General features: G+C 40.5%; 1 protein-coding gene across 1 annotated transcript in view; it reads right to left on the minus strand.

The window, feature by feature from the left end:
• Nucleotides 1–13,694, minus strand: part of GNAQ (G protein subunit alpha q) — a 290,253-nt gene that overhangs the window by 233,990 nt on the left and 42,569 nt on the right. The window lies entirely within an intron of this gene.

Raw genomic sequence — 13,694 nt, forward strand, 5'->3', positions numbered from 1 at the left:
AAAACCACTGAACTGTACACTTTACAACGGTGAATTTGATGTTATGTAATTTATACCTCAATTTTTTAAAAACAAGATATCTAAAGAACTGAAACAAAGATACCAAGGATTCCATTTGCTTAGTATAAAGTATTTAGGGCCACTTCATTAAGTCCCTACAGGCTAAATGAACCCCTAAATTCAAAGGGTGACTTATTTCCCTCTTTTTCTCTGCAGAACAATCAAAAACTAAAGATTTCCTTTAGGTGTTTTCTAATTCTTAGACTAACGATAACAAATTTATCAAGATACCTAAGCATTCATTTACCATACAGGTTCCTTCCTCTTGGACTCTGAAGTCTATCTGGAATAACCTAATGCAACAGTAAAGGAAAAAGTCACTTCAATTAGGCTATTAGACAAGGCAGTGACATTCGACGCATTTAATGTATTTCCCAGACACTGTCTAAAATGCTTTCCATTTCCCAATCAACAACACTGCTCTGTTCTAACAGATCTGGCCATCAGATGTAATTGGCCTTCGATAACATTCCATTCCAAATTAATCTTCATAAGTGTAGCAAGCCAAAGGAAAGACAATGCTGTTTGCATTGCACTAATACGCCAGGACTCTTAAAGAGAACTCAGGGAGAAAACCAGAGCCAGAGTTGACTGCGTGAGTAATTCCTAAGTGCGGGGATTTTACGGGAAATCAACTCCTGTGGGCAAGTTTATTCCCCTCTCACAGAGCCTGGCGGAAGTGATGCCACCAACATATGCATCTACATGAGGTCAGTATTCTCCCCAGTCATGCATGATTGCAGGGCGCAAGAGTTTATCACTCCAAATAAAAATATTTTGGAAAAACCATGATAGGACATTTCTTTTTCACTGAAGAAATTCAAATATATGTACTTTTTTGAAGCTCGCTTAGTCTGCCCAGGTCTATTATTTCTAAGCACTGGGAGATACAGTAATTCCTTCCTAAAGCGGCCAAGCAGCCTGTTCAGTCTTATTCAATCCCTAAATGCTCCTTTTGGCCTTGCCACCCGCAGGTGGGAAATACAGCTGTGGCTCTCTCAATGATTTCACACTCCTGCAATCCCCTGTAATTTCCTAACACACCCGAATGACTATCCAGGGCCCTAAAGCAGCAATTTAAGAATTTCTGCTGGCCTGAAAGTTAATGCAACCATCAAAGTTTCCAATTTAAACTCAAGAATTAACTTACTTACTGCCCAAGATCTTGCCTCCCTATACAATGAGTCTGATACGACGGTTTCACACAGAAGAATAAACAGAAAAGTATATTCTGTATAAGAATAAATAGAAAAGTATATAAACAGAAAAGTCATAAAATGTAGAGGACCATGTGAGGCAATAAATAATTGAGATGTTCTATCCTTCATTTGGTGAAGGAGAAAAGTGGTAGAAGAGAGATTATAAATATGTGTGTGTGTGTGTGCACGCGTGTGTGTTAGTATATACCATGAGTGTTACTAACACACGGAGCGTTTAAATACCACACAGCAAAATGGTTTCAGTGGTTTCAGCAGCACTGGAAAATATCCTGGCTTACTAGCCATATCAACAGTTCAATCCTATGGATTTTCCGGGAAATCTGAGGCATTTCTGTGTGTAAGTACATGAAGGCATCACATTCATGTATGGAGCACCTACTAAACAGAAGGCAAAAGCATTGTTTTCTGTCTCAAACATGTTTTTCAGAGATACAGAGGACCAGCACCATTGTTTCCCCAACTCACTGCCAAGTTCTTCATGAGCAACTTGTGCTAAAGGTTTGAACTCTGTGATGAAAGCTGACGTGGTCACCAACCCCCTCCTCCTCTCTGCTCTCCCCACGTGGGCTCAGTTACATACTGCCACCCTGCATCACCTCCGCCCCGGACGTGAGCTTCCTTCCCCGGTTCTATTCACTATGCAGCTATGAGAAGGCCCAAGTGCACACGCAGGTTAGGGCACAGCTGGAGCCTCTCAAAGGTAGCAGCTGTGGGCCACAGGCAAAACCGGGGGTGTTGGCAGAGATTCATCCTTCTCCCATCCTGTGGGTTTTATGACTATACAAGTAGGAAAAGAAATATATCACCTTCACTTTTTTCAGGGAAAAAAGGATAAAAGAGGAAGCACTTTCTTGTTCTGGATGTTCCACATTCAGATCCATCCAGACCACAGTGAATGCATTTCCTAGAACATCCGTATCCCAATCCCAGCCGAGAACTAAAAACGTAACAAGTAAACAATAATTCATTTTTTTTTAATATTTATTTTTGGCTGCGTTGGGTCTTTGTTGCTGCGCGGGGGCTTTCTCTAGTTGTGGTGAGTGGGGGCGACTCTTCATTGTGGTGCGCGGGCTTCTCATTGCGGTGGCTTCTCTTGTTGCAGAGCACGGGCTCTAGGCACGCGGGCTTCAGTAGTTGTGGCGTACAGGCTCAGTAGTTGTGGCTCGCGGGCTCCAGAGCACAGGCTCAGTAGTTTGGCACACAGGCTTAGTTGCTCTGCGGCATGTGGGATCTTCCCGGACCAGGGCTCGAACCCGTGTCTCCTGCATTGGCAAGCGGATTCTTAACCACTGCGCCACCAGGGAAGTCCAACAATAATTCATTTTTAAATTTTGGGCTTAGCAGGTTTGTCCCGTTTCTTAAACAGGCAGGTGTTCCAGAGCTATCTTTCTAAATCTAGAACATAAAAGACCACTAAATGTGCTAGAATAGAGCTTTAAAAAACCAAACAAACAAACCCTATACTCATGATTTTTCAGATTTTAGTGATTCCATCTTTGACAAATAGAACTTTCTTCAATGATACAAATGTTCTTTATCCATCTGGTCTTTACCTACGTTCTATAGTAGTGACTATCCACACATGCCTGTTGAGCACTTGAAACATAGTGCAATTAAGGGACTGAATTTTTTTTTTTTATTTAACTTTAGTTAATTTTAAGTTAAATTGCCACATGTGACTAATGGCTACATATTAGCGCAGGTTTAGACAGACAGGGTCCCTGAAAAAGGAAGGTGCATCATGGCAACAGACTTTGGTCCAAATCCCAGCTCTGCCACTTACTACCTAACGACCTTGAGCAAGCTATTTAAACTCTCTCATCATTCCCCAAGTGTAAAGTAGCATGTTAGTGGGAGAAATGTCATGAAATTAAACATGGTAAAGTAAGCAAAGCCCCTTTTCCGTCAGTGTTACTTTCCCTGCTGTCATTACTCAGAAGATAAGACATCTGCCCCCCAATTTATGCTCCTGCAGAGAAAATAAGCAACCAGCCAAAGCCTGAAAGGGTAGATACTGAATTGCAAATGGCAATTTGTTTCTCAAAAGTGAGACTGAAATTTTCCATCTCTGCTGTACATACATTTGTACTCAACCTTTTTTTCTTATATAACAAATTTTACTTTCATCAAAAAACAAGTAATTTTTAAAGTACTGCCCCAAGGTTTTGGATTTTTCCTCTGGTGTTCCTCAGGCAGGGATGGTGGCAGGGCAGATACAATAAAAGTTAGTTCACAGCCCTTGGGGCAGGTAAAAGGGACAGGAGGGTGGAAATTGTGGCCAGTCTATAAGCCTCTGAGGCCTGACTGGATGCCAGCACCATGTGTACCTGAATACCCAAGGCTCCTCAGTGCAACGTAGTTAATTAGAGGAACCAGGTTAGCATCAGTGCCTGCAAGCTGGAGGTTTTCCTCATCCATTCCAGCCAAGAAGATGAGCCCTCCTGTGGTCACGTGCTAAATTATCAGCAGGTAATTTTCTTTTATAAATTTATCTGTGAGAGGGCTTCCCTGGTGGCGCAGTGGTTGAGAGCCTGCCTGCCAATGCAGGGGACATGGGTTCGAGCCCTGGTCTGGGAGGATCCCGCGTGCCGCGGAGCGACTAGGCCCGTGAGCCACAGTTGCTGAGCCTGCGTGTCTGGAGCCTGTGCTCCGCAACGGGAGAGGCCGCGATGGTGAGAGGCCTGCACACCGCGATGAAGAGTGGCCCCCGCTTGCTGCAACGGGAGAAGGCCCTCGCACAGAAACGAAGACCCAATGCAGCCATAAATAAATAAATAAAATTAAAAAAAAAAAATTTATCTGTGAGAGAGCTAAATGATACCCTCTACACACTGCAAATTGAACATTTCTGGAAGACAATTTGACAAAACGTACTTAAAAATATGCATTACCTTTTGATCCAGTAATTACATTTGTAGGACTTTGCCTCAGGGGGAAAGTCAGAAAATTAAGTGAAGATATCTATAAAAAATGATTGTTCAACATTTTATATAATAAACGATGGAAGCAATCTAAATATTCATTAACAGAGAGCTGGCTAAATAAATTATACATTTCTATCATGAAATACTATGCAGCCCATAAAAATGATGTGGATTAATTCTGATATAAAAAGATATTCAAAATGTTATAACAGGTAGAATAACGTTTGTTAAAATAACCTGCAATTTACAACCATTTGTGTGTGTTTATGCACAGGAAAAATGTTTAGAAGGACAAAAATCAAAAGGTTTACAAGTGCAATTTATATACATTTGCATGTGTGTATGCACAGGAAAAATGTCAGAAGGACAAAAATCAAAAGGTTTATAAGCACCTTTCACTGCTGAGTAGCAATTCAGGGGCTTGGTCTACTTACCTGTCATCTGTTACATTCTAAATGTTCTTCCTATGATACATACACAGTGTTAAATAATAAGAAAATAAATAAATAAAAGGCTGTCACTGCTGTCAGTTTTACAGGTGAGTGCTGGCAAACCTTTGAGGACTGACATAATTTAAATTCTATCAAAGCCAAAATAAAGTGGAATTTTTTAAAATCCATTTTATTGGGCTAGCATAACAAAAAATACTGAAGAAAGTGTAATTTATGAAGACATAAAATCATAAAAAACAGCAAATTAAATTCAGTAATATATTAGAACAGGGATAATTCTAGTAATTCAAGAATACTTCAATAATAGACTACAGAGAGAGAAATTATCACATAAGTCAAACTTGGACAATCAAATAATCATCTCAAGATATATGTATTGACTCTATACCTGATTTTAAAACAACATAACTCTAGTAAACTAGGAAAAGAAGTAAATATCTTTAATATAACTTAAAAAAAAAAAAAATCTCCCTCCAACTCCCAAGAGTAAAACACTAAAGGTATTCCCATTAAATTCAGGACCAGAAAAGGATGCCTACTATGGTAAATATCACTGAGCACTGTACAGGAAGGTCTAACAAAATACTAAGATAAGAATGAAGATAAAAGAAACAACTACTAGAAAGGAGACAAAATTATTACTATTTAGGGATAATACAATTGCTTTTCTTAAAAAAAGACGAGACACAGCTGAAAAATTCTATAGTAATAGAATTAAGAAAGTTAAGAAACAGTCCACAAATACTGAGTATGTACCACGGTAAATCCTGAGGTAGCTGCTAGGGATACAACAGTGAATAAAAATAGAGATCCAGGGTGCATTTTAGAATCTAATAGAGAATAAAGTAAAAATATAAGTTCCTCATACTCTTTTCCTGTGTTCATGAACAGAACAAATGCGACATCAGTTCCCATTTTCAGGCAATTCAGAAAATGGGCTTCGGAAACCCACTCATGAATGTACAAAATCAACAGCTTTCTATAATTAGCAAACACCAGTTACAAGATATAATTTAAGAACAGTCTATTCGCTACAGAAATCAAAAACAAAATATAAAATATCTAGAAATAAATTTAACAGGAAATGTGTAGGACCTATATAAATAAAAGTACAAGCTTTCACTTACTGAGGTAAAAAAGGAGAAGGCATTTTTTTTTTTTAAAGTGGGAGGTGCCATGTTCCTGGATTGTAAAAGTGTACATTTTCCCCAAATTAATCTATATATTTAGTGCAATCACATTTAAAACACCAATGGGATTTTTTTTAAAGAAGTTGACAAAGCGATTCTAAATTTCATTTGAAGAATGTGTGAGAATGTTCAAATTATTTTCTTTAAGAAAAAACATGACAAGAACTCCAAAAGAGAAGTCATGATATCATCCACGCGTTTTCAGACACAAGTGGGCTGAGAGCTTGGCTCCGCTGTGTGTGCAGCTCTGAAGGCTGGTGCGTATTTTTACATGCAGCCAGTGTACTGCTTCGTCTCTAGATAACCCCTCGTGGCAGAGCAGCTCCCCCGAAAAGGAGGCCTCAGAAGCCAGATGCGTGCGAAGCCACTAACATGAGAGAGTTCTGCCGGCGCAGAGAACGACCTCCAGTAGGAAGGGTTCAAACGCACACTGAAATTCAAGTCAATTCTTGTTGGAAAAGGGCCTGGTGAACACATTTTCCAGGTCTTCATGCTCAATATTAAAGATTTCCAGGAAACATAAAAATTGAGCAATTGATAAAAGTCTCTATTGGGCTATTATAAGATAATAAGGTAAAATTCAATTTCCTCGCTCGATGAATACTATATATTTGGCTTCCTATGAAAACCTAAAATCAAATCAATAATACTTAGTAGTTACATGTACATCTCCTTTCATTTTTAGTAGCATTTTACAATATAATTCATTCACCTACCCACTTCCCAACCATTACCTCCTCCCAATGCTTTCCAAGTGGATGGAAATTCAGCACACTTGATCAAGAGTAAGAAGTTAGGCCTGTTTTACAGACACAGATAAGAAACTTTCAGAGCCTGAAGAACTTGCCATATATCACAGACCAAGTGAGCTGCAGCTGAGACTGGGGCTGAGCTTTCAATTTCTGGGTCTGCAATAGGGACCCTCCCAACTCCTCCCTCTGTTTCCAAAGGCACGGAGCTAATGAGGCCCAGAGTACCATAAAGTTATGAGTTTCTATCGTCCTGTTAACAGGCAGCTGTATTCTGTTCTGAAACTATAGGCTGCATGCCCAAGCCTGACCAAACAGCAGTCTTTAAAATTTTAATATTGGTTGTTCCAAGAGAGACCCACGATAATAACTAACACATGCCGGGCTTACTCTTTGCCAGACCCTGTGCTAAGCACTTCAAAGATGCTTACTCATGTAAATCTTTACAGCACTCCTTATGCCGTAGACTAGTACAATCACATCCCAATTTAGACATGAAGAAACTGAGGCACAGAGAGGCCGCCTAACTTCCCAAAGATCTCAGGGGCTCAGCTCCAGGGCCTGTGCTTTTGATCTGGGTCCCAGGCTGCCAAGCGCCACGTTTGCTAACAGATTTCCATCTCTCTGCAAACCCCAAAGCCAGCTAACAGCAGTCTCTGTAATGATAAAAGATGCGTACGATGGTCCAACCTCAATTACCCATGATAAGGTTTAATTAATACAAATTGCAAAGCATAGCTAATTGCTGTGTTCTACTCTCTCCTCTAATGATGCATATAAAAATACTCAGGTTAAGTCCTCATTGTACTTTTAACATAGCTGAAAATATTCTTGTACAGTATTTGGAATTATTCAAATTATAAAAATCTAGCTCCAAAATAATAAAGTCAGCCACTCTCTGTGAAATCTTACCTTGGTTATCAGCCCACTGGGACAACCCCTGGGCGTACCCTGTTTTGTACTGTTTGGGTATATTCTTCTTGTTAACCAAAATACCAATTCCCTGAGAGCAGGGGCCACCCCACAAAATCCTCTGTACGTAGGTACTTAACACATTTTTGGTGACCAGGGGAAAAGTGGAATTTTTTTTTTTTTTTATTGTGGCAAACAAACAAAAATATTTAAGTCCTGTAAATACATTTTGGACAGCCACATTTCATCATTCTGACAATTAAATTCCCACAGCTAGCAATTTCTCTACTTCATCACATTTACAGAATGCTTGCTGGGTACCAGGAAATACAATGAGTGCTATACCCAAACTAAGCCAGTTAAGCCACACAACTGTCCTATGACAGGGAGCCCATTATATAATCATCCCTATTTTGCAGATGAAGAAACTGATGTTTACAAAAAAGAAAAAAGCAACTTATCCAAGGTCCCACCACTAGTCAGGGATGGTGTCAGGATTCAAACCCAGGCTCTCTACTTCCAGAGACTGGGCTCTTAACTACCTGTCTCCCTAACCATTTCTTCCCTTACCTCCACCCTGGCTCCCCACCAGCTTAAATGAGACCATCAGAAGGTTTTTACCTACAGCTCAGTCCTCCTCAAGACTCATTTCCAAAACTACACCTTTGTGTAAAACGTTACCAGCTTTTTAATGAAGGCAATAGAAAGAACAGGCCTATAAAACTCACACTGCTAAGAGGGTCTTGCCTCTCACATGGTTCAGCGTGTTCCTTTGAAGACCCTGATCTCGACTTCAGTGAGAACCATGCCTCTGTTAAACAACTTGTTTTTGTTTGTTTTTTAAATTTTATTTATTTATTTATTTTTGGCTGTATTGGGTCTTCGTTTCTGTGCGAGGGCTTTCTCTAGTTGTGGTGAGCAGGGGCCACTCTTCATCGCGGTGCGCGGGCCTCTCACTATCGCGGCCTCTATTGCTGCAAAGCACAGGCTCCAGACGCGCAGGCTCAGTAGTTGTGGCTCACGGGCCTAGCTGCTCCGCGGCATGTGGGATCCTCCCAGACCAGGGCTCGAACCCGTGTCCCCTGCATTGGCAGGCAGACTCTCAACCACTGCGCCACCCGGGAAGCCCCAAACAACTTGTTTTAAGTTGCAAACTATATAGCTGATAAGGCTTCTGTGTTAAGCAAGTTGCCCAATTTGCACTTCACTGAAATGCTTGTGTATGTGTACAAATAATTTCATTCTGGTTCCATTTACATCCTCTGTTTTCACTTACTTCAAATTTCTATTACCTTATGTAGAATGAGAGCATCTTTAATTTGCCTTGAGGACAAGATGGAATGAAAGTAAAGTGCCTAGCAGATGTGTAGCTCGTTTTGCACAATCAAGGCAGAACAACTAGGAGACAGGAGTTAGGGTCCTAACCAGAGGAAAACACCGGTGGCCCACGGACTTCATCCACCCAACAGGCTTGTTTTTAAAATCTAGACAGTAGTTCTCATTTTTAAAAATTAGGTGGCAACATTTAAAGTCTAAGAGATGTCACATAAATATCCAGATTCCTTGCCTTTCTTGAAAAACTGGAAGCTCTTGAAACCCTAAGCCTGCTCTCCATACATGACAACATTTGAAGCGGAACAACAGCTTCAACGAACCACGAGACTCCAGTGCGCCAGAGCCCCGACTCAGATGGCGTCACACGTTCGAAACCACCTGCCTCGGCATCTGACTTTGCAGCCCTGGACTAAATCAACAGCAAATCAATTCTTGACAGGGAAATCTGCTACTACAATGATTAGACAGGATTTTCTAGCTGCTGGGGGAACCTCAGAGTATACCCTCTTTTATCTCCTCTTATCTCCAAAGATGGGGATTCTTTAGAAATTTGGTTGGAAAGAGGCAAAAGGGGACTAGATAAAGGCATCTATTTATACACCCTCCTAAGCCAGGGTGTGTCCTTGAGCTGTTGGCACTAACTCCCTGGAGCTAGTTCCTTCCTTGGACTCCATTCCCCACCTAAACCCCATTACTGTACTGCTGTCCCCGGGACCACACGGACTAAGGCTAAGAGCGAAAGTGGCACAACCAAGTCATCCTGCCAGGGCTCCTACCCCACCAAGACGCCCTTCCTTGACCGCCCACCTGGAGGCGCCATGAACACAACAATCCACGCTTCTCAAGGTCAAAACAAAACCAAACTCCTTCTTGAAAAGCAATGCTGCAGCCATTGTTCAATCCACAGGCGGCTGAAGTGTTCACGTAGAAAAGTCAAAATTTCCCCTCACAGGAAGTTCCTGGAAGGAAGTCAGTGCCCAGAAGCTCAGCCACTCCTCAGACCAGAGAAGACAAAGGGAATGCAAGCATCTATTCTCCAGAATGGCTACAGCATCCTAGAATAGGAAGCAGGATCCTAAGGCTGCAGGAGCCTTATTAGCACAGGCGCTGGGCGTTCCAGGCAGGCTCTGATCAGAAAATCCTTCCACTTTGCACCTTTGAGGAAGGGTGGTGGTTCTTTTTGCCACATTTTGATCAGGAACCAACCATGAACACAGTTGACTACCTGAAAGGGGCTCCCCGTGTAAGTTACTTGTCACCCCACGCCACTTACCCCTGTCCCAATTCTTTGGAAACTAGAGCCTCTGCCATTGGCAACAGCAGTCCCTGGGAGCCTGGTAATAGTGACGTCACAGTACATGAGGACATTCCTGACACTGTACATCCACAATTACTGAAATTCTTCCTTTTTCTTAAATTATTTTACAAGTAATGCATATGCAGTTGAATTTTTCCAAACAGAACTAGATGGTATAAGTGGTAAATTAAGTGTCTCTAGGCGTGTATTCCCCATGTCCACTGCCTTCCATTATTACTGTTCTTACAGTCCTTCTGTGGTTATCAGCTTAACTAAATAATAGGCTTATAGCTCTTCTTGATCTGTCAACCTCAGACAGAATCTATTGACTTACTGCCTGCCTCCCTCATATCTACCTCATTCACACTTCCTTCCCCTCTAATTCTTCCCTAGTTTTCTTGATTGTGTTATTTTTAGTTCTTCAATCGGTTAGCTGTCTCTTGTTTCAACAGCATTACACAGTATTTCTGGACATCCCACCATGGAAGAGAAGGAAATTAGCATCTGACATATCCCCCATCACCTCTCTGTCCCTCCTGCCATCTAGCCACGGACTCTTGTCAGCTCTTCCACTCTTTTTGCACCGTCAGGTTTTTAAACCTTCGGCTTTTTTTTCCTTTTCTCCCCCCGTACTTATATTACATCTTCCTTGTCTCATGTAGAGATTAACCAACAAACTATTTAGCTACATTTACATTATGATTATGCAAATGCTACTTCCTGCAGAACCAAGAGCAGCGCTCAACTCCTGGAGAAGGAAATAGAATCCTAGGTGAGTGAACCTGGCTAGACCTCAGGGTCAAATGGGTTCTCTTTTCTTACACTCCAGTAAATGCTCAAAATTATACCACACTTTAATTTGCTTTTATTTTCACTTTTTCAAACCATATAAAACAACTATTTGATTATCAACCTGTCCTGTCGATATTTGTGCCCGTGTGGTTTTTTTAAAAATCAAAACTACCTTCATATGACCTCAATACTATCCCATGTTCAACCCTTTCTTTTCTTATTTATTTGTTTGTTTATTTATTTATTTACGGCTGTGCCGGATCTTAGTTGCGGCACACAAGACCTTTTAGTTGCAGCATGCAGACTTCTTAGTTGCGGCATTTGGACTCTTAGTTGCAGCATGCATGCGGGATCTAGTTCTCCGACCAGGGATCGAACCCGGGCCCCCTGCATTGGGAACACGGAGTCTTAACCACTGGACCACCAGGTAAGTCCCATGTTCATCGCTTTCTCATAAGAGAAGTACACATTACTGCAAACACACAAGGGAACAGTTATTGAGCTAAACAATTAAGGCAATAAAAAGCACCCCTGAGGCCCAAATACTCCAAGGTATACATCCAAGGGGAGAGATGACACCAGGTGAAGAGATGACTCACTCAGCATGGCTACTTTTTCTTTCTGCCTTTTTTTTTTCCCCACCTATGTGCAGGTTGGTTTATGTGATTTAGCTTCTTGGCTACCTAATTTTTTTTTGTTGTTCATTTGCTTTAAAAAACACATAGACAATAAAAAACACACATAGTCTTGAATTAGGTACTTGGCGACATTACAAAACAGAAAATAGGTCATAATACCTAGCAGAGAGCAAATTGCTTGTTCCAGAAGATAAATTAATTTCTGAAATCAGCAAAAGTTACAGGAGAAGCGATGTTGCACAGTAGAAAGAACAATGGTTTGGGGGGTAAGACAAAGCTGAGTTTAAATGCTAGATAAAGACTTCCCTTGTAGTCTTGGGACATTTACTGAAGCTCTCTGAACCTCTGATTCCAAATCTACGAACAGGCCTAACACACCTCTTTTGCAGGGTGAAGATGATGATATGTATAATGCAACCAGGAGAGTCCTGGGCGCTTGCAAATCAGTGCTTACTAACACTAGATCTTACATGTCCAGGAGCCAGTGTCTCTCAAATTAGCTATAATATACGAGACTGGGCATCAAGCTGTATTTACTCAGGTCCTAGGAAGAAACAGGAGAGTGAGGTGGCAGGCAGGTAACATTAAGAATCTAGAAACTAAAGGAAATGTACAAAATGAAGACAAGACATACAATGCTAGACAAAAAAATAAAATGTTACTACAAAATTATTTTGCAATTAGACTCTCTGGAAGATTTTTTTTTTAAGGACCCTTCTTTAATTATAATTCTGAACTAGACCTTAGTACATTACAACATTTTGACAAGCAATATATACCTTACACCACGGACAATTAAGAAATCATTCCAAAAGACACCACTTTACTAGTAAAAAGGAAAAAAAAAAATCCGTAATTCACAATTTAACCAAATGTATGGCTTAAAAAAAAAAGAAAGAGAAAGGCTTTGTATGAATCACTCTATAAGCTGATCACAAAATTATGAATTCCAGAACTCTGGACGATGAATACTCCCACACATTCTACGTATGTAAGAATCATGCACAGAAACATGGTGTCACTAAAACTTCTCCAAAACCATGGCAATATTTCAAGCTCCACCTCTCACGGTTATATGGATCTGAAATCTAAAGTCTCTTCTGTAATTTGCTTGCACTTGCTTAGTCCATGCTGTATCAGTGATGTAAACTTAAAATCATTTCAAGCCAAAATCATATTACTAGACTCCTACATGCTTATAAAAATAGCTTCTGTTTGAAAGTGAGTGGTGAAGTGTTAGGATCTGGACCACCATCTAAATGCATGAACTTTTCCATATTTAATTATATTAGTATGTAGTATCATTAGCCTTTTCTTTCACTATTTCTTGGTCTTCCACTGTTTCTCCCTAAGGTTAATGTTAAACCTACTTTGCATTGCTCCTCACTGCCAATATTCTGCCATGTAACTGTGTTTCTTTTAATCAGTCAAGACAGAAGAAAAATGGTGAATACTTAAAATGTTCTCCCTTTTAATCATCAAAAGAAGGCAAGAGATGAAGAAAATAAAATCAGCCCTTGTGTTCATGAAGGTGATACTTTCAATTATTTCAGAAATTCACTTCAACATATACCTTCTGTGCACTTCCTCTGTAGGAGGCAACTGACAAGATCCTGTCCTACAGGAAGGCGCAGCCAGGAGCCTTGGTGCAGGAGGTTGAAGTGGCCACTACACCCCGGGGCAAGTCAGAACGAGGCAGGTGTAAAAGAAGAGGCATGAAGATTACATTTACTGTGAATCAAGTAAATTCATGGCTGGTTGTCCACTTCCAGGGTTATATGTTCAACTTTGTAGCCAACTAAAAGCCCAGTGGGAAGAAGTGGTTTTAAAATACTCATCCCTTTGGCCAGACTTACCTTAAATCTCATTTCTCATATTTCACGGTTATTTCTCATATCCCAAGTCTTAAGGAAAAGCTATTAGGTACTTCTCAAGAATTGATTCTCCAGGTTTTCATCATTGATCCAGAACTCATTTTTCCTATAGCTCAGAAACCAAAAAGCTGCTGGATTTTTACCCTGCTGCTTCATTTTACCTTGATTATAATTCCACATCACTTCCATATGGCTAGTTAACTGCCTAACCATCCATAAGAGTGATTACAAATTATGGAATCATAAATCTA

This window comes from Balaenoptera acutorostrata, chromosome 6, assembly GCF_949987535.1.
Source record: "Balaenoptera acutorostrata chromosome 6, mBalAcu1.1, whole genome shotgun sequence".
Lineage (NCBI taxonomy): Eukaryota > Metazoa > Chordata > Mammalia > Artiodactyla > Balaenopteridae > Balaenoptera > Balaenoptera acutorostrata.